Genomic DNA, 22640 nt, shown 5'->3' with positions numbered 1-22640 from the left:
GGCTGCCGAAGGACAACATGTAGATATACAAATCCCTGTCTGACCCCCTTGTCCCCCAGAATTCATTACCTTTATCCTTTCTGGATGGTGGTCCCAGCACGCTAAGCTTCTGTGTAGTCTCATGCTGTGTGGACTTCCCCTCTCATCCAACCCTGTCCAAGAACCATGCGACAAAGCGTGTGTGTCATTTCCTCTTGTGGTCATATCTTTTTCCTAGATCAGCCTCCAAATCCCTCAATCTCCTATACAATATTATTTCATTTCATGATTTAATTCAGTTAGGTAGCCACCTGGTCACTGAGGTCTTCCTGTTTGTGAGGCAACATTGCCGCAAGGTGCAAGTGAGTTTCCTGTCTTCAAAATTCACACTCACTAGTTGAGGGAGTTAAGAAACTCACCTACAAGAATAACAAATAGGCCCATAGACTTTGAAAACCAACAGTCAAATCTCAGTTCCACTGTTCATTTACAAGATGAAGTGCCTTTACTTTGGCAAGCCCTTGGCTCCTTTTCTGAAATATGGTGGTAACATTACCTTATGCATAAGGCTGTTGGCAGGATGGAATGAGATAATATGTGCCTAGTGCCTGCTCCAATATTTCATACATTTTATAAATAATCTCTCTATCCCTGAAGATAGTATCAAACAGATGTCAAAAGTATAGGACCCTCTTAGTGTCTGTTTTCTCCTTTCCAGAACTATGATAATAATTAAATTATTAATTATATAATGTTTTAAGGTCTGTCTTCCACATTAGAAAACAAACTCCAGAGTGCAAAAATAATTAGCATCTGCATTGTTCCCTGGATACATAGACACAAAATATTTGTGGAATAAATGAATGAGTGAATGAAGTAGTAAACAAAACAGATGCTTCTGGATCTGAGAGGAGGGAGCAATAGCCTAGAAATAGCATGAATGGAGGTTTATGAAGGATCATGACTTGCCTGAGCTTTCTTAGGAATTAGCTGCATGAAGGAGGAGAAGGGGACGGTATGGGCGAAGGCATGAAGGTGGGAATAACTCACTGTGAGTTGCCAGATAGTAAGAAGCCTGGCTGAGCAGCTCCTTACAATGGGAATCATTAACAATAAGGTTGGGAAGGAAGGTTAACGCAGAAATTTAATGGCTATTTTTAAAGACCTGCACCCCCACCCCCTTCACAAAGAGGCAAGTAGAATCTAAACTCATGGATATCCCCAGGCCTGAAATCACACCTCTCAAACCCCAAATCCTCATCATCCCTAAACTCACATTGTGAAATTAGAAATGTCATAATTCTTATCCTCAGATCAAGTCACAATACACTATATTAATTACATTAATTAAACACCTAGGGTGGATATTAATCCAAATACTGGATGCCATGATGGAAATTCCTGAATAGATAGATACATGCATTATCTTCTGAGTTTTAAAACTTACTGTGGCTGGTAAAACCAAGTCCTGATAACGAAGGTGGAAAGGACAAATACCTTTCCATGCCTCTGGGCTAATTATGAAGGTATTTATTCTCCAAATTAGATGCCATCTGAAGTCATACGAGGAGCAGTTAGCCCAATTGTAAAATACCTGGGTCTCCTCTGAGACTTAATGATCTGATATCCTGTTGAGTACATAACCTCATCACTGATTCTCCCCAACCAAGACCTGAAATAGCCCCCTAAACTCTGCAGGAGACCCAGATACCCAGCACATTCTTTTTTAATAGGGAACTTACCCAGTTTTGTTTGCATTCACTGATGTGTAGGTTAATTGTCCTTCAAAACTGATGGCTGTTTTTAAAGGCAGCAAGCAAATTTTAACAACACATTTTTGAGGGAAAAGTCTATGAGTAGGAAAAGTCCTACTAGGAACATGTGTGTAAAGATATACAAAGAAGAAGCCTGAGGTCTAAGTTTTATGAGACACCCATTATGTGGAAACCAAAAGAAGTACCTAATTTTTATGGGTTACAACCATCTGGGGCTCTCTGTGTCACCTCATTAGACTTGAGGTACAAGGGAAATTGACATGAACAGGAAGCCCATGCTTCTTGCTGTGCAATGAGAAATAAACGGCCCTTGCCTCTGATTCAGACATCCTGTGTCTTCTACAGCATCCAGGAACTGCAGTGGGCTAACTTTTTAGCTTGCAGGTAGGATCAAATCTCAGACCCTCTCCACTTCTTGACAAATGGCAAGTAAATGGGTGAGAGTTATAGACCCTGTAACACCCATCCCCCACTTTCCTCCAACCAAAACATTTTGTGTATGAATCTCCATATAAATGTCCTAATTCTACTTTGTGACTCCTGAATATGCATAATCGGAACTTTTTGGTTTTGTTTTAACTAAAGCCTTCACTGAAGCAGCGTTTGCATATTACTCTCCCGATGATGCTCCGGGGCTTCCATGTGCCCTTCCGATTTATCTCAGACCCATCACCTGGGGAGCTGGGAAGCTGCGATGGTTGGCCACCTTCTTCTCCTGGTAAACACTATTGTATTATGTGGCAACAGGCAAGGGTCATTTATTCAATAGATCAAGGATATATATAGAGAGAGTACTCTTTACTAACTAATCAGAGGATCCATTTTGTGTCAAAAAATACAAATACTTTTAAAAGAATAAAAGAGTACATGCAAAATTTTAACTGTAGTTATCTCTAGATGGTAAGGTTATGAATAATTCTTTTTCCATATTTTTGTTAATTTGTATTATCTTTTTTCTAATATAAACATGAATTACATTGTGTAATGTTTTATAATAAACTATGGCTTTACATCTGTCAGGATAACACCTCCCTTACAGCTTCCCACAGGCTCTGTGCCCCAAGGCCAATGTGTAAATAACCCCACCAGCAGTCTTACCTCCTCACCTCCTCTTTCCTCCCTTCCTCTCCTTACTGGGGGTGGGGAAAAGCAACCTGTAAATAACTAAGTATTAAAGTAATATTTGGTTATTCAAATTATCTTAGCCAACATAACCTTTACAGAACTCATATTAAAATGCACACAAAGATTTTTATCACTCTTAAACACAAATGCAACATCCAATTTTAAATACCCTGTGTTTCAGCTGAAGCCAAAGCAATGACAATCCCTGTAAATTCCCTAAGGTAAGACCAGAAATGCACTGAGTGATATATAATAGCTATCTCCCAAGAAAAGAATAAGGAGCCATTTATGAAATCTTACCATGTAGGAAGAAGACTAATGTGTCTATTAAAAGCAAAAATGTGAACTCCAGGTCCTCCCATTGGGGACTGATTTAAATGCAGTTTTGCTAAATTAACTATATAAGAAATCTGAAGGAGAAGGTTAACAATAAAGTCATAAAACAGCACATCCTTGGTAGAAATAATATATATGGTACCACTCCAATAGACAGCAAATGAGTAAATAGGTTAAACAATAGTTTCTGTAAGGTGTTACTGTATTGTTTACAGAAACAATGCCCTTTTCATCAAATCTACATAATATTAGTCAGAAATTGTTTTTACTATTCACTTTATTGTTAAGAAGAATAACCTATTTTCAGAAAGTCAAACATTCTTAAAAAGAAACTGTATTTTATAAGTGTAAATGATACCATTGCAATAACCTAGTTATGAATAACTAGAAAGGAGCAAAGAAAAGGCCAAATAGAATAGACATGCCATTTATGCAGCTTTGCCAGAAAGTTGCAATTTGACACTCCCCAGGAAGCAGTCAGCCTGTTCCCCACAAACAGGAGGGGGAAGGGACTGGACAGAGAAAACAGACGCATGCCCTGAAAGTCCCGGTGAAATAGGGAAGGTACGTGCCCGTCAGTCACACCTGGGAACAGGTCATTAGCCAGACTAAGGGAAATGGGACTGTACAAACCCAGGGATGTAATTCCATGCAAATAAAAATCACTCATCCTCCTGTGCGAGTCTCAGAAAATTATTTTTGTTGAGATATCATAAGGACCTGACCCCAACACCTAATGGGGAAGCAGATACCGTACTTCTACTGGTGGGCATCCCACCTCCACCAATAACAGAATGTTTTTCTAAACTAAAGCTGGTTTTAACCCTAGAAAGCCAGTCCCGAAGGCCAGCTTGATACTGAAGTAGTCAGTGTGTGACCTAATTCAATCAAACTCATTATAGATCGCCAGTTTACAACATACGTATTTTCTTTTTCCTAACCTATTCCGTCCCATTTTTTTTAATGTTTAGGACTTTTTGTCATGCTTTTAGGGAGCAGTATGTGTTGATCACTTAGCCACCTTGGATTAAATTCAAGCTCATTTGTGCCTGCTACATAAACACGAGAGTTTATTAGAAGCATGAAGAAGTGTGTTTATGATATATTAGAAACCAGGAAGTCTGTCCCTTAGAAATGATTTTAAATATTCCACTGCCCCTACACCCATCCCCATGCCCCCCTTTTTCATGAAAACATAATTAAGCAAGGAAGATATTTAACAGTATGACAATGTTCTTTATTGAACAAGGAAAACATTAATTCTCCTTTACACAGCAAAGTAAAAACATCTGTTAATTTGGTTCCTCTCTTTGGCTTTTACAATAAGAAGCTCAGAGGTTCTGTAGATAACAACAAAATAACGTTCACCCAAAGGCTCAAAAGAATGAGAAAAGCAACCACCAAAAAGGCAGCAGCAACAGCAGGCAGGGAAGGTACCCTGGGTACTGTGCTCAAGGCAACTGGGAGCCTCGAGTGTTTTGCCAGACATCAGGCTTAGTTAGAGCAGATGTTTCTTGTTCACCAGAGAGGCCTGGGTACTACGCCTGCCTGCCCGCCCACCTGCCTAGCAAAGACAGTGTTATTGGAGTGAAGAATTAGTACACTCTGTTCAAGTCTCGTATTCTCTTTTTCAGAGTTCTGAAAATTTTAAAATAAAGACAAAGAGTAGGCTAAGTGAAGGAGAAGATGGTCTATTCTGAATTGCCATTCAAGAACATGGCTTCTGCTCTGAGTCTTGAAGGGAAATGGCCAAAATATGACAAGCCAATATGCTCTTAGGAAAACAGTCCAACCCTGGCCAGTTTGGCTCAGCAGTTGAGCATCTGCCTGCGGACCAGAGAGTCCCGGGTTCAGTTCCTGCTAGGGGCACATACAAAAAAAAAGAAAGAAAGAAAAATAGTCCACTTATGGTAATGGTCTGGGACACTGTAAGAAAGAGGCTTCTACTTGACATCAAACTAGAGAGTCCGTGACATTTGAATAAGCCACAAAACAGAAGGCAATTTTTTATTCATTCAGCCAACAAACATGTATTAAGGGCCTGCCATGTGCTGGTACTGTTTTAGATAATGAGAACACAAACATAAATAAGGGGAAGAAGGTCCTTGCCCTCATGAAGCTTACTAGGAATAAATAAAATCAAGTAGCTTAAGTGCTGGGAATAAATAAAATCAAGTAGTGAAAGTATTGGGAAATGAAATACGACAAGATGAAAGAATAGAGAAAGTCTGAGGGTGGGTGTGTGGGGATGAGTGGAAGGGAGGGAGACTGGAGGCTATTTAACTGTGGGAGTCAAGATGAACCTACATAAACCAACAAGAATTCCAGCAAGATCCACTTTAAGTTTCCTGCTAAATGTGATTTAAGGACCCATTTCATTAATTCAAACAAATGTATACTGGGCCTCTACTATGTACCAGACACTGCTGGGCACTAGGAATGCAGGCAAGCCAAAGACACGTGGTATCTGCCTGCATGAGGCTTACTGTCTATGAGGGAGGGAGGCATTAATTTAGCCACATAAATAAGGGTTACAGTTGGTGATCACTACAAAAGGTGCAACAAAGGAAACTGAAACAGGTAAGCACTAAAGCTCTCAGGAGTCATCCACACTCAGATGCTTTCTGGCTTCCTCAGTCTATTGAGATCAGGTGGAAAGGGGGGGGTGGGAGGGCGGGGGGGGGCTAAAGGGTCTGGACAGGCTCCAAGCCTACGGTTACTAAATGCTGGAAAGGTAAAAAGGCACCTCAGAGGGTGGGGAAGGTAACAGAAGGGGAAGGTGGAGTGTGTGCATGAACCCAGAGGCTCTTGGCGCTGAAAGACATCTTGGAGTAAGTTCATCCAAACCCATGCTTAGGTCTCAGGTGAGGCTACCGAAGCCCAAAGAGGTTAAGTGGCTTGCGCAAGGTCACAGAACTAGACAATGGGCAATCTGCAAATAGAATCCTAGTCTACTTGTCAGTGAAGTATTTACTTTAAAATTTATATTTTAACTCAGCGTGAGGGGGGAGATGTGTGCTTTTCCTCTATTTCCAGAATTTAATTAAAAATAAGTAAAAAAAAAAAAAAAAAAAAGAGAGAGAAGAAATTACAAATCAGAATTTGCCAGCAAACTCAGAAATATCACTTATATAAGAAATATGTCTAAGCTGTCCTTAAAATAAATCAGAATTTTATTTAAAAATAAAATCAACCTCTAGACACAGTAGACATAAAATTCTCCTCTTAGGAAAAGGATTTTCTGGGGCTCATTAATTCTGAGCCAGGGTTGTTTTCTGTTCAACTTTCTTTGGGGTGTATTTTCATTTTTTGTGCTTGTACTTTTTTAGGCATGGAGCCCAGCTCTTGGAGACTCCTGGGTACAGGCATTTGGACAGCAGCTGCTGTTGGGCCTGCGTGCCAGCACCATCCCACAGCAGAAAAAATGAAGATAAACCGCCGTTTATTTCTCAGTGTAAACCTTTTAGTTACTTAGAATGGTGATGCTCTCAATAGCTGCAATGTTCTAAGTGGTGACTTATCTTCATTCCCCTGACACAGAGTGGGGCAGCGTCAGTGCAGCCCGTCGGGGTGGGGAGGAGTTCCAGCTAAGGAAGGGCAGGAGCTGTCAGGACAAACTGAGGCTGAGAGGAAGGATTAACAGTCTGAATGGTTTAGAATAACTACTGCACATGCCCCCAGGGATCAAGGGGGACAGCTTATCCATTTCTCTTTGATAACCCCCCCTTTTTTAAAGAGAGAGAGGAAAGGAGAGGGAGAGAGAGAGAAACACTGATGAGCGAGAACATCTACTGGCTGCCTCTTGCACGCCCCCTACTGGGGATTGGGCCCACAACCTGGGCATGTGCCCTGACGGGAATTGAACTGGTACATGGGTCAATGCTCAACCACTGAGCCACACCAACCAGGCTTATAATCCTTTTTAATTATAGGTAAAGAGCCTTGGCAGTCACTAATAAAGATTGGGTGGTCTGCTATTTATTTCCTTCTGAAATTTCACATCAGTGGTCATCTGCCCAAGCTCAGCTCCCTTGGCCACAGGACACGATGCTTTCAGATAAGAATGATAGCAATGAACTCTGGTTTCACTAAAGAATTCTTAAAAAAAAGCAAACAAATAAAACATCCTGTTCTTTTTGCCCTGCCTGCTGAAACCATACAGAACGTGAAGGTGGACTGCCACAGTGGCGTGGTCTCACCCAGGTGCAGGAGGGCACAGCTGCACAGGAGAAGGCTCTCCAGACCGGACCTGGCCGTGAAGCCGAGCACCCTCCCTCCTCACTGTTAGCCTCTCTTACCTGAGGCTCTGCTCCTCACTTGTAAAAATCAGGAAGAGGGAACACATACCTTTTATTCCACTGACTTTTTCTCTCTTTTCCCCCACATCTCCCATTGTAGAAAAGGGTCAGACTTTGTCTGATTTCCCTTGTTTTAAAGGCTCCTTCTACAGTGAAAGATATGGAAAAAAGCCCTGTCTATGGCTTTGCTGTCATAGGCAGGAAGATCATGTCTGGTTCCTTCCTGGGCCGAAGGAGGGAAATAGCGATATTTGCAAAACGCTCTCTGTACACAATAGCCTTGCTGTGTGCTCCTCTTTGCATGTCAGAAACTGATGATGCTCCCCCACCAGGCCATGAGCTTCTCAGGCTAACTGGAGATATTCATGGACTCAAAGACAAAAGAGAAATGCACAATAATAATTTTCTAACCAGTACCCCCTTTACTTGTAGATGCTACCCAAGGGTAGACATCTACATGCTTCTTTTGTGATTACAAATAATGCTGCAAGGATGGCATATATATTTGGCTACATGTGTGAGCTTTTGAGCTTTTTGATGACAAAAATCCTAGAAAATGAATTTCTAACAACTTTATACTTATGGATAAATATATTTTTGCAATAAATATATTTGCAAAACGTAAAAGTCAAGATGGAAGGGCAGTGAAGGAGGAGAAGTAAAACTCCTTGCGATCGTGCAGAACAGGACCCAGAAACATTACCAACACAACTTATCCTGACACCAGTCACATTTCTCACGCCGAATGTGAAATATTGGAGAAAAGCGTATGAGGTACCTGCTTTTTCATTTCAACAGGTCAGATTTCTCACTGTTTCCCATTCGGTTCATAGTTCCAGGCTATTCTGGATTGTGTTTCATTTGCCCTTCAAATTTTCTTTCCTTCAGATGACTGAAAAAATTGTCAATGAGATACAGCGGCTTCGCACTCTAAGTCACTGGTTTTCATACCAACCAGGCCCACAGCAGTGGTTCCAAAAGAAAAATAAATAAATAACTAGACTATGACTGTGACGACTTATTCTCCTCCAGGTGATTTCCTTCCTCATCTCATTTCTTGTTCTTTCCTTTTTGATAAAATTAAAATGTTTTTACTTAAACACATTGAACTTTTTATTATAGTATAATAATTTGCCCTTATGTTTTAGGCTTTTCTTTATTCACCTCCCGTCCCCTTTACTTCTCCTTTATCAAGGTCTATCCACTGAGATTCATTCTGTCACCTGGGTTTATGTACACAGGACTTTCTTCCTTTTAGTCACAGTTTATTAAATGCCCCCCCTCCCCCCATACATTCTTCTGGCCTTTCTCCTGTCTCTACACCCATCTATAATTTTTTAAGTGATCATTTTACCTACTGTCATTATTTACCAGTTTGCATTTCTGCTATGTCCTAGTAAAATTTTCTCCAGGATTACAGCTGGGGAAGGGAAGGAAAACAAAAGCAGAACACATATTCCCTAGCTCTGCTTAAGAAATTAAACCAGAAAAATACTATATTCAATATTTTTCTGTGAACATACTTTGAGAGGGTTGCATTGCTCTACTAGAATAAAAAATAAAGATCTGATCACAATATTTTCAGAAATTGTGAGATGACTCTATTAGTTAAGGAGGATGTCACTGCTGATGTATAGATGATATAATTTTATCAAGACAAGGATATAAACCCTTGAGCCAGATGGCCTCCCAATTGAATTTCTTAAGAAATTTGGAGATTTATTACAGGAACCACGCTGCACTCAGAGAGAGAGAGAGAGAGAGAGAGAGAGAGAGAGAGAGAGAGAGAGAGAGAATACTTTTTTTTTTCTTTACCAGAGCATAAATATCACAGAAACATCTGAGTGACTGAGTTTTACATAAATCAAATGACTATAGACTAAGGCTTCTGCATCACCATTTCCTAAGATGATGTAAAATCTAAAAGGAGAGAAGTATAATTTTTACAAGGTGTGATCTACCATGCGTTTCTGAGTGCCTGAATGTGGGTGCATAGAGAGCTGGGAGGGGAGCGGAGGGTCAAGACTTCCTGGGAGCACCCAGGGAGCAAGGAAAAGAAGTAATAAAAAAAAAATTCCTTCAGAGAACCATTACTCTCTGCCTCCAATATGAACCCCCGTTCCAATCCTACCCCTCAGTCTTTTGAGGTGGTGTGTATGTACATGTTTAGTTTTTACAGGAACTCGTCCTCTCTGGCTCTCTGGCCTGACCATCCTTGTGCTGAAGGTTACCGTTAACAGAGGCAGTGGAGACGTATGTTGACCCCATGATAGGCAGCCAGAAAACGAGGCTACATGGTTCATCACTGCAGGGCTTACATAACCCCACACTCACACTTGGCCTTGGAGCATCTCTCACAGCAGCAGAAAGAGAACACACTAACCCAGAAGAGAAGGAAGAGCATGGATTTCAAGTTCAGGGCTTAGTATTTATACAGCTTGAGTGTGGTGAAGAATTTTGATCCACCTTTTTAGATTATTTGCTGATTATTGGAATAGTTTTCTTTCACTTAAACTGGGACTCAGTCACTCTCAGACTAGTTGGCTTCCTTACCTGGCAGTAACAGCAGTTTTGATACCGACTGACTCACATGGTTTGGCAGCGAGGGGTCTGCAGAACCTGCAGTGATGGCATTTTATCTCAACCTAAGCTGGGTGATGTTGTCCTGGCTCCTCTTTCACGTCCAGAAAAGAACCTAGGGGCAGGCCATGTGACATGTTTCACAGACAGTCAATATGATACCCACCTACAGTGAAGCCCTCAAGTCTAGAAGCTATTGAAAGCTGAGATTGCATTTATTTTTCTGCTATTATCCAGTTAATATGAAGTCCCCAATATGTGTTTTAAAATAAATAAATAATTTAAATAAGCAAAAAACATTTCGGATGCTCACAGGAAAATTAAAACAATCTGGTTCTTTTGCCAATTCCTCTTCTGTACCTACCTACTATGAAGATAAAACAGACAAATAAAAATACTATTTTAATAAAATTACCTGTAATATAATTATTATACTATGTATTGTTAATAACATTAATTCATGTAAATTAAATGCATGCACACAAAACAATATGCATTTTTAAGAAGATATACAAACAAAAGTTTATACATTAAACAAATGGTTAATGTAAAGAATAGGGCATGGGGATAAAAGAAAATTGTACATTAAGTAATTTAGTAAATAAGTAATGATTAACACTTAAGTAAAAACTAAATTAAACATTCAAGGGAATCATGTATATTACAAAAGAAATTTTGGACAGGAGAATAGAACAGAAAGTCTTGGGGAAGCAAGATTGATGGCCAGTGTTCAGTATTCCTGGGAAGACCCCTGCACACTGGCCACCACCAACCAGAGCCCATAGTAGGGAGAACATAACAGTTAAGGCAACACCCTTTCTAGGTATAGGTCAGGGAGGGGAAAGCCATGTAGAAAAGCTCCCCTGCTTTGCAGGGCTGTTGAACAGTTGCATAGCAATGTGTACACAGACCCCCACCATAGGTTCACAGGCTCTGAACAAGACCTAAGGGGCAGGAGACCTTTGCTTCTTGTGGACAAAAGCCAGAAAGACTTGGCACCACAGGCAAGCAGACCCGAGTGGCCTTGTTGTAAGAACAAGAAAGACATCACAGCGGATGCCAGAGAAGGATGATTACCAGAGGCCAGCTGGGAGCCCAGACATCTCAGCAGATGCTGGCAGGGAGAGAGATGCTTGGGGACCAGATGCGACCATGTACTATTCAGCAGATGCCAGTCAGGACAGATGAGATCATAGACCTAATGCTTCCTCCACCTGCCCCAAAGGCCCTGACTCTGCAAAGTCCCTAGGAATTTAGAAGCAGCCTTCGTAAGAAAAATGCTGGTAGGAGAAAATCTTAAACTGACTGAGAAAACGAAAGAATATATGTATCCTGAGTTGATTGAATTTTTCCCTTTAGGAAATATTAGACAACATGGGACTATGAACTAGAAATTAAATAATTCAGTTGATGCACTGAGAATCCATTCCTTCTACAATAATAACCAAATTATTCCTGTGAATGACACAGATCTACTTTGCCAGATAAGATACCTTTGAAAGCTATCACAAGTGATTTTTTTTTCAGGTCAGTGGTGGCTCCCAAAAAAGTTAAAGAAAAGCAAATTTATGTACAAAGAGAGATAAAAGGAGATGTGGTGGTTAATGAAAAGAGTCTACACTCTTTAGTTACAGGCTTGAGTTGGATCCAAGCTCTTGCCCAGTGACCTTGGGTAAGTGACTTAAACTCCCCTTCCTTTATTTCCTCACTTAAAAAGTGTAAATGATGACAGTAATGCCTATTTCACAAAGCTTCGATGAGGATAAATGAAATAACATATGTAAAAGTGCTTTGAAAACTATAAAACACATAGCTCTTAGTCATCATCATTTTCATCATCATCTATGAATAATAAGCAGCCATATAGATAGCACTTGTATAGATTCTGAACATCTAATGTATTCACAGAAAAGCACTTATGCACTGGAAGAATCTGACTTATTGTCTGTTTTGCTCTCCTTGGAATAAGGCTACCCAAAATCAATTATTAAATGGATGAGCAAAATGAAAGTTCAATGACTAAAGTAAATATAAGAATAAGGCTAAAATTTAAGTCTAACTTTAAAATCATGGAGTTATATATGTATCGTTTTCTGTATGATCAGTGCCTCTTGCCAGCTTTTAAAACAGTGAAATGTTTACTCTATCAACATCTTTCTAGAATATTAAAAGCAATCACTTGAAGTTGTAGAAAATTCATACTAACCTTCTTGCTAAAATTCTAAATATCATCTATGAATAATGTTTCACATTTACTCAAACTTTTAAAATATGGTAATGACAAAGTAAGCTGAGAATTACTTTTTATTTATTCTGTATCATCTAAGCATCACTAAGGTTCAAAAACAACCTTTAAAATGAAAGTGCACTGATTTTTTAAAGAAAGTAAATTCAATCAGAATTTGATAAAGGGGTAAATTGACACACTTTTTGATAGAATAAAATTCATAATAATAACATTAGTCATTAGGGAAATGCAACTCAAAACCACAATAAGCTACTACTCTACACTCATTAGGAAGTCTATTATTAAACAAATAAAAATAACAAGTGTTGGCAAGGATGTGGAGAACTGAGAACCTTTGTGCATTGCCAGTAGGAATGTAAAATGGTGCAGCCACTGTGAAAAACGGTATGATGGGTCCCAAAAATTGAACATAGAATTACCATATGATCCAGCAATTCCTCCTCTGGGTATAGAATTGAAAGCAGGCACTCAAACAGGTATTTGTACACCCATGTTCATAGCAACATTATTCCCAATAGCCAAAAGGTGGAAGCAATCAAATGTCCATCAACAAATGAATACACAAAATGTAGTATATGCACACAATGGATATTCAGCCTTAAAAAGTATATTCTGACTCATGCCACAACCTGGGGGAACTCTGAAGACATTATGCTAAGCGAAATAAGCCAGTCACAAAAAGATAAGTATTGTATGGTTCCACTTATATGAGGTATCCAGGTATCTTAGTCAGTTGGGCTACTATTACAAAATAACACAAACAACAAATATTTTTCACAGCTCTGCAGTCTGGGAAATCCAAGATCAAGGCCCTGGCAGGTTCAGCATCTGGTGAGATCCCACTTCCTGGTCTTGCACTGTGTCCTCACAGGGCTCCTTCTCTAGGGTCCCTTTTATAAGGACACCAATACCATTCATAAGGGCTCTCCATCTTGAGAGTGTATAATTATTTATATGAGTTTACGACACGTGTACTTTTGAATGTTTTATATTAAAAATGTTTATTAGTTTCTCTAGTTGCTTATGTAGATAAATGCCCAGGCTTTTATTTTTGTAAATAATAAAGAATTAATTTTGTGTTTTGCACAGTTTTTCTAGTTATTTTATTTGTTGTTTTTTCATGATAACTGTAACCATTTAGAAGCTAGAATTCACTTCACTTAAAACTTCATCCAGTGTAGAATTTTACATAGAGAATGAGATAAGAAATATTCAGGCTGCAAATCACAAACCACCAGCTCCTGCCTTCAATCTGCACACAAAATTATCAAACAGAATTTGCAGGAAAGGAGCTAACAATTCAGAATGTAAGAGATTCTGCCACAGAAAAACTCTGTGGAATTATTTCCAGTGAAATTTCCTCAACATCAAGGTGAACTTTACTTCACATTTCTAGAAGAGTAACTAGTGGCTTTCATTATAAAAAGCAGTCAAGAGTCTTGCACCAAATATAAAATAATGAAATACACCATGCATGTGACCGACCATATGCTTCTCGTTGACAAAAATGACAAATTTGGATATTAGAATAAAATGAAAGTTTATAAGATAAATCCTGTAAAGCTTTAGATTATGTGGCACTAATAAGACGCAATATTAATCTGATTATGCAAATTTTCTCATGAAATCTAAAACAGGTCAAATAAAGGATGTTACTCCCACCCTGGCCGGTTTGGCGCAGCGGTTGGAGCGTCGACCTGCGGTACAGAGAGACCTGAGTTCGGTTCCCGCTAAGGGCATGTACCTTGGTTGCAGTTTGTCCCCGGCCCTGGTTGGTCGTGCGGGTGGCAGCCACTCGATGTGTCCCTTCACATCGATGTTTCTCTCCCTCTCTCCCTCCCTCCCACTCTATCTGAACAAAAAGTGGAAAAATGTCCTCGGGTGAGGATAAAAAAAAAAAAAAAAAAAAGGATGTTACTCCCGAGAACTGGATTTTTTCTTTTAATATATGAACTGATTGATAGAGAATGAGAATAAAGTAAATCCGATTCTCATCCTCTCTTCACTGTTCATTAGAACCTAAACACTTCAAATTTCACTATTTAGGAGACACCAATCTTCCTGCTGTGGACAATTTCGAGTTTTGGTTTCCAGTAGATTTTTCTCCTCTTTCTAATAAGAATATTCTGATTTGTCTTTGGAAAACATGTTCTTCTCCTTTCATATGACTCAGGTGAGATTTACCCTCTCTGTAATATCGGGGGGCGGGGGGGGGGGGGCATAGCCACAGCCTGGCCAATTAGCATAGTCCACCTGACCGTTCACAGTAACTGGTTCAAGGATGGGGTGCGGCTCAAGACAAACCAGTCAGAACCAACAGACATCAGCCCTAGAACTTCTGCTAGAATTCCAGCAAAACGGATACTCTCCTTCCACTGATTTTGCTAATCTAGAAGAATGCAAGTCAAGAGAATATTTGCTGTCTCTTAGGGAGAATCTGATTGAGAATAAAAACAACACAGAAGAAAGCAGGACTGAGGAAAGCACAGGTGGATTCCTGGCAACACCATCTGAGTACAGAGATCCAGTCACACCTGCACTCAGACACCCCTGGACTCTTCAGGTAGACGACACACAGATTCGCATGCATACAAAACATGTGTGCACTCACACTCACATTGTTTTTACTGTATAAGCTAGTTCCATTTGACTGTCCCTTGCAACAGTTATCCTTCTGAATTATATAAGTTAAAAATCATTAAAATTATAGCATGAAAAATAAGACATGAGGTGATAGGGGAGAAAAAGAAATATTTCCTCTACCATCTTAGGTTCTCTGGCTGGGGCCCTGTAAATTTGACTGACAAAAGACAGATTAACAAGAGAAAAAGGAACAGAAGTTTATTGACATCATTCATATACATGGGATTACTCAGTATGAGTAGCTCAAAGGGGTGGTTAGAACTGGGGCTTATATAGCATTTTAGCAAATAACTATTTAGAGAAGCAACAGGACAAAGGAAGAGGACTTCCATGCCTCTAGGAAGGGAAGATTATGGGAAGGCAAATAAATGAGGAGACTTATGGAAAATAAGGGCCAATTAGTAAGGTTTGTCTGTGTAGACCTTTTTGGTGTCATCTCATCTCCAGTGATAAGGTTATTATCCCCTTCCTGGTTTGGGGAATGGGGATGGGAAGGAGATACCTTCACAGGGGGAATTTACATTCTTTTTTCAGGCAGATGGGGAAGGGAAGGAAACTCCTCTTGTGTCTTTTTCTCAATTACCTTCAACCCAAAATAATCCTATGCCAGAATGGCATATTTTGGATTGGCATACTCTGAATCCCTTCTGGGTAAAGATGGGGGTACAGAGTAAAGGACTCAGGTCAATACCCAGTATGGAACTCAAGCAAATCATGCTGCCCACTGCTTCTACCCCCTCTTCTCAGTGTTTATACAAATAAAATTTGTTTACAGGGAACAGCAATGGCAGCCCCACAGGAAAAAAGTAATCACCTAAGGATAGATTGAGCAGCACATCAGTAATGGTAGGGACAGGTGGAGCCCATATGATTTGCCTTGAAGATAGCAGGGGATGGGGAAGATGAGCTGCTCCATGTATGAGACCATAATTTCAGGACACATGAAATATTGGCTGGCAGAACCAACTCTATTTTTGGTGGGCTGTCTTCTTGATTTAATGCCCCAGTTAGATATTGCCCCCTGCTTCCCTCTACCCTAACCCTCATAAACCTTTCTCCGTTTCTCATGGATGGTTCTGCAATGGGCAGTTGGTTTGTCTTTAGACATAAATTTCTGAAGCAAGTAGACCCCACAGGTTCACATGGACGATACTACCTGGAAACACCACGCTGCTGCCAATTCTGCCTCCACTGCTGCTTTTAGACGTTGTAAATAGTCCCCATGATACACTGCAAAAGGAAGGATCCCTAAATGATTCTTTCCCACCAAAAGCAGAACTTGTGGAATTGGTGCAATGCTATTAACTTCACATGTCTACAATCTCTAGTAACTACGAGAAATGATAAGTAGCTGGGGTGGATGGAAGGAATCAAATCATTATCTTCACACAAAAATCTTTGGTTTCAAAATTTAAAGGAGCAAATTCCTTCTGTGAACTCAGTAAAACCCATCTCCAGAGGGCCAAAGACCTCTTCCTTTGGATCCACAGAAAACCATGATATTTGTAAATGGCAGTACCATATTAAAATGTGGTGTCAACCCCAGAGTTCTAGATATAAAACAAAGCCTACAAAATGCAGCTAAATACAACTTCCTCCTTCCCCGTCTCCTTCACACAGTCTACTAAGGTGACTGCCCTCTCCCTCCCTCTCAAATAAACAGCGAGGGAATTGTCTACATTTTCTATTTTTCCCTCTTCCAATCCATTTCCTGGTTGATATTTTCTATTTTGACTTGTTTTCCAGGTCATCACTTCAAATTTCCAAATGATTTACAATTTTTAGAATTATCATTTAGAAAGTGGTTGGTATACTAATCAACACTTCTGTGTCTTTACTTTATCTCTGCCTCATGCAGCCTTGAAACAGAGCTGGTGAACTTTATATTCATTACACTTACTGCTGCCCTAAGTGCCTTTAACCTTTTACTAAGACCTGAATATGTCTGACTAGGAGAACTTGAGAAATAATAGGCAGAGACTTTATAGCATGATACAGATTTACAACATTTCCTGAAGTGCGGTCCTCTCTCCTGAATCAGAATCACATGAAAAAACCTTGGAGTGTTTGCTCGTTGCTTTGTTTTTTAAAGCAGATTCCTGGAACACACACCAAACATCCTGAGGTCTGACCCTCTGGAATCCATAAACCTAGCCAATAGAATGTGATTCCATTGCACTCTAAAGCCTGAGCACCAGAGGCATGTGTGTTGAAAGGGATTAAAAACCAATAAAATAATCCTCTAGTTGAAGAATCAAGCAATGGGCATGTATCAATCAGAATAAACCAAGTTATGCTATGGTGACAACTGGCCTTCATATCCTAGAGACTTGAAACGAGACTTTGTGCTTTGCTCGCATTGTATGCCCAGCATGCATTAATGGTGATGCCGTAAAGAGGGGGAGGGGCCTCTGCTCTGTCTTCTCCCTGGGACCCAGGCTGAGGGAGGCGCCACCATCTGGAACATCCCTGGTTGCAGCAGCAAGGGCAAGAGAATGCTAGAGGTCTCCCACACGCACTGAAACACTCTGCTTGGGAAATGACACACTCTACTTCTGCTCACTACTCATTGGCCAATACGAGTCTCATGATGCCACCAAGCTGCAAAAATGGGTTGGAAAGTGCAAACTTCTCACATACTCTAAAGGTGAGCTAAGCGTTAGAGACATCGCCCACAGGGAAGCCTCTCCTTTTCAAAAGATAAAAAGTGAGGCAGAGAGAAGCTAAGCTACTTTCGCAAATTTATACTGAAGTCAATACAGGGAAACTTCCTCTCCAAATTCTCTCCACCAGTTTCATGGAAGCAGACACCTTTACAGTCCTTCCTATTTCAGCAGAGTTTGGGTAAAGTGCCATTTATCACACAGGACAGACAGCATTGGAATTTAAATGTCATCATTTTCTTTGTGAAGCAGATTGTCTAATGTATAAACAGAGAAAAGAAACCAGTTTGCGGCCTTTTCTCTGAATTAATCATCATAGGAACATGATACATGGCTGTGCCGTGCTCAGTTGTACTGTCTGAGGACTTCAATTAAACTCTTACTTGAGAATCTATGTGCCCAGAAAAATACTAGGCACCTTCTAACTGCATCAGCAGAAGTCTGTCTGCCCCACAGGTCAACTAACCCAGTCCTTCTGAGAGAAGAGTTGTTCTTGTTTATCTCTCTCTTCACACCCACCCTTGCCATTCAGATGGGCTGCTGCCTGGGTGCTTGCTCCCAGACATAGCCATCAGGGCACACACCTGCCCTAGCACCCTGTAACCACAGAACCACTTCTAAGCTCTGAAAGCATCAGCTCGAGTTGTAGCATCTCCACCTCAGGTCTGGAACATAATTGCTCAGCACAAAAAGGACACACAGAGGTGCATTTGTGATTCTCTGCCATGCTGGGACTTTTTCCATACAGTTCCTGAGACCGATGAGAGGCTCGGACAGATAACAGCTCTGATGACGAAACAACTTGCAAGAGGATGACCTCTAGTTCCATACAGGATAAGATCAAAGATAATTACTGCAGGTTGCAAATGGCAACAAACCAGATTTGGGTCTTTCAGATCTATTTTTTTTTTTTAATGATAAAAAGAGGTTCTTAATTTACCTGATTATAGCTATTATCCTTTTCCTTTGAGCACAAACATACCCCTCTTTATCAGAAGCAGTTTGCTGGTTCAATCTGAGCTGACTTCTCACCCTGCAAGACCCCATGCTTTTCATTATTTTATCAGATGGCTTTTGATGGAAAACTCGACATTACACATCACCCTAGTAATGTCAGTGATATCAGAAATACCAACATCATCTCATATCAGGTAAACAATTCTATCTATAAACGCTAAAGCTGCCTCCTGACAGTCACCTCTCAGTGTAAACTTTTAGCATTATTCCATTATGTTTGTCATTGTACTATTATTTCTTGCTATCAACACAAGTTTGTGATTTGGATTTTAGTACATTTTCAATCCACAGTCAAGCCTTGCTGTAGCACTGTCCTTGAGAGCCCATGACAAGCAATAGTGCTTTAGCTGTGGCATTCTTGGTATTTCCTCTAACCCCCTCCAGTAAACTCCCGTACAGGCAAACCTCACACTGCCCACAGGGCTCTGCAGCATGGCTCCGGGCAACGCCAACCAAGTAGCACGCAACTCGTGCCACACTTCCTAGGACTTCTGAGACCATTTGTCTCCCTTCCTTTCTAATATGCTTCTCATTGTATTACAGACCAGTACTTAAGTGAAAACTGAACAAATAAATACATAAACCAAAGCATTTGCATTGATTTTTTTAAAAAAATCTGGGTCCTCGATCAAACTGCAGGTCTAACATTTGCATCTTCAATATGCCTTTACAACCCTGTATTTTCTCCCCTACTGCTGTACTATGAATCCGGGGCTCTTCTGTTACTTTTACCTTCTGTAAAAAGTGTATTTCTGTAAACTGAGGAGTCAGCAAAATCCCTCCACATAGTTTCATTTGCCTCCAATTAAATTTAGACATGAGATAAATCGTATTATGACTTTGATCTGAATCCTCCATAAAAATTGGAAACAAATTTTTAAATGTCTGTTTGCTCTGATATCCATGTTGGTTCCAACTGAAACAGCTAAAATTATTTTTTTCCAAGAAAACAACAAAATTTTCACCAAGTTTGATTCTTAAAGCCCCTTAAAGTTTTTAATAGATTTATAAGTGGGAGGGAGGAGCAGAGATCAGTTTATGATCAAGAACAACAATTCCAGCCTAGCTGGTGTGGCTAAGTGGATTGAGCATCATTCCATGGACTGAGGTCCTGGTTCACTTCCCTCAGGGCACATGCTCGGGTTGTGGGTTGGATCCCCAGTAGGGGGCGTGCAGGAGGCAGCTGATTGGTATTTCTCTCACATCGATGTTTCCATCTCTCTCTCTCCCTTCCTCTCTCTCTAAAAAAATCAATAAAAACATATTTAAAATAAATAAACAGTTTTTTTTAAAAAAAAAAAAAAGAACAAGAATTCCCATGGTAAGAAAACTAGAATTATATATACCTTCTCCCTACTGTCCACCTGTAATGTGGGAAAGAAAGTCTTCGGAGTAAAATCACAGAATGTTAGAGCTGGGTGAGACCTTCAGAACCATCCAGACCAGTCTCATTTAGTAGATGAGAAAACTGAGGTTCATAATAGATTGGTACCTTAATGGTAATAAACAACAAAGAAAGAAAGCTAGTATTAAGCATTTACTATTAGCTAAACACTTTGCCTAAAACAACCATTAGAGGAAAGTCCTATTATGAACTCCATTTTAACGATGGAAAAATTGAGGCATAAGGAGGTTAAACAACTTCCCCAAGGTCACACAGCTAGTCAGTGGCAGAATCGGGGCTCTGAGTCAAAAGCCACAGCCCTATTTACAGTCCCCAACACTGTCTGCCAGCTTCCTGACTGTCCCAAAGTACGAGGTGATGGATAACGCACCCTTCTTCCTCCCTTTGAAATTAGCTTAAGGAGTCTGTTTCCAGCCTTCATCACAGGGGTGTGTGAGGGCAAATCTATCCTCATAATAATACTAAGATGTTATTTGCCGTTTGCTCACATTCTCTCAGGAGTGTACATTGGAGCTTTCCAGAGCCAACTTAATGTGTGAGACCACACTGGACTCAGCTCCGGAGTCCACCTGAGGGTCTAGCTGTCTTCTAGAAACCGGAAATGAGGGGATTTGCACAAAGAAGTAAAACGGTGCCATTCTTCTCATTTTGTTTTTTAAAATATGTAATTTATGTTATTTTAAGTGAATTAATAAATTTTTAAATTTCTAAGATGATATATCTCAATAGATACAACACATAAACAAAAGCTTTTTGGGGGAATATGGGTCCTGAGGATAAAAAGTTTGAAAACCACTGTTTTAGAGGATCTGCTACTAACCTTAACTCCACTAGAGTCTAGGGTCCCTCTCTCTCCAGCACCAGCTGAGACCAACAAGCCCCCAGGGCTTCAGCAATGTTGGTGCCAAAGGACAAGGGAGGGACAAGGGGCACAGAGTAATGCAGATGAGTATGAGTAGTGTCATGACTGTCATGACCTTTATGACCTTCTTCATACATCCACCTGTGTGTGTGTGTGGTGGGGGGGGGGTTGTTATGTCCTCAATTCTGGACCTCCTCAGAACCTCTACTTGTTAGGTGGTATAATACTCAAGAACAAGGGGTCAATATTTTTTCCTATCTTTGTGTTTTCTCCTGTTTTGGTCATTAATAAAGGAAATACTCCTTGTAGAGTTGGCTCTTGAAGATGCTTAATGAATTCACCATCCTAACATTGACACAGAGTATCCCTAATTCCCTCTCACTCCTCACCCCTACAGCCCCAATACACACTCAGCTTCCTCAGCTAAGATGTACTGCCTGTCTCCCTGACTTCTGATTTCCAAAAAAGAAAAGAGAATGATTATGGCTAAGGACCACTTCCCTTTCCCCTGTGAACTGAGTACTAAATTATCAAGGGCAGGAACTGAGTTCCTGGATACAGACTAGAGTATAAAAAATACATCTGGAGCTGCTTTCTACAACCCAAAAAGAAGAATTGGAATTAGCCAACCAGTTCCTACATATGTTAGGTTTCAGCCTCTTACATCCTTATGCCTATTTGGATAATTCCATTTGCACACATTGACAACAGGGGATAAAATCACCAATCTGTAGGGCCGCCATAATTCTTTTTCTAGACCTTTTCACCATGCACCCTTTTACTATTCATCAAAATAATTGTATCTGCCGCAATTCTACAGGTATCTGCACAAGGTGACTAGTGATAGCGGCAATATCGAATGATTACTGTGTGCCAGGCAAGGTGCTAGGTGCTTGACATAAATTATCTCATTTATGCATATTCATCCTACGAGATAGCTATTACTATTATGGAAACTGAAGCTTAGAGAATGAAGCTACTTGTCCAAATTTATGCAGCTGGCTAGTGATAGAGCCAGTGGGACTCTCAACTCATTAATGAGTAAGTACCCACAAAGAGCAGTTGATTCTAATACACGTCATCAGAAGGAGACCAACACAAAAGAGAGAATTAAGATGGCATCAACCTTGAAAAGCAACTCTTTTGAGTGATAACCATGATTCCTGAAAACTTCTCAAAAAGCATCACTGATACATCTCTGACTGCATTTTCTCCTTAGTGGAGCTGTGTGTGCTCCTGCCCATTTTTCACTTGCACTGCTACATATTTCTTGATTAGAACAGCACCAGATACTGTAATATCACTTTAAGTTCCACTCAGTGCTCCCTCCTTGGCCCTAATTCAATGGAAGAATGATTTACTAGCACGTGAAGCATGTGCTCCTGTACATCAATGCCACCCTCAGCCAGTCCCAGAAAGATTTAGTAGACACTATGTGTTAGAATAGCAATTATCACATAATGTCAGAACATTAAGCATTTTACATTTTCCAAATGATACATGAATAATTTGAGCCCTGTGTGTACACAGCCCTTATAAATCAAACATTTAATTTTCAAACACTTTTGAAAGCCTATAAAGACACCTCTTTTAACTTTAAAACAGCCCATGAACTTGCCTCCTGTGCTTTGATTTATCCCTCCATGGACACACAACTAATTCCCGATTCATAAACGATTGTACAAGCACCCCAAAATTTTTAATAAATT

Source organism: Molossus molossus, unplaced genomic scaffold, assembly GCF_014108415.1.
Source record: "Molossus molossus isolate mMolMol1 unplaced genomic scaffold, mMolMol1.p scaffold_m16_p_5, whole genome shotgun sequence".
Lineage (NCBI taxonomy): Eukaryota > Metazoa > Chordata > Mammalia > Chiroptera > Molossidae > Molossus > Molossus molossus.
Note: the sequence above shows the minus strand (reverse complement) of the source record.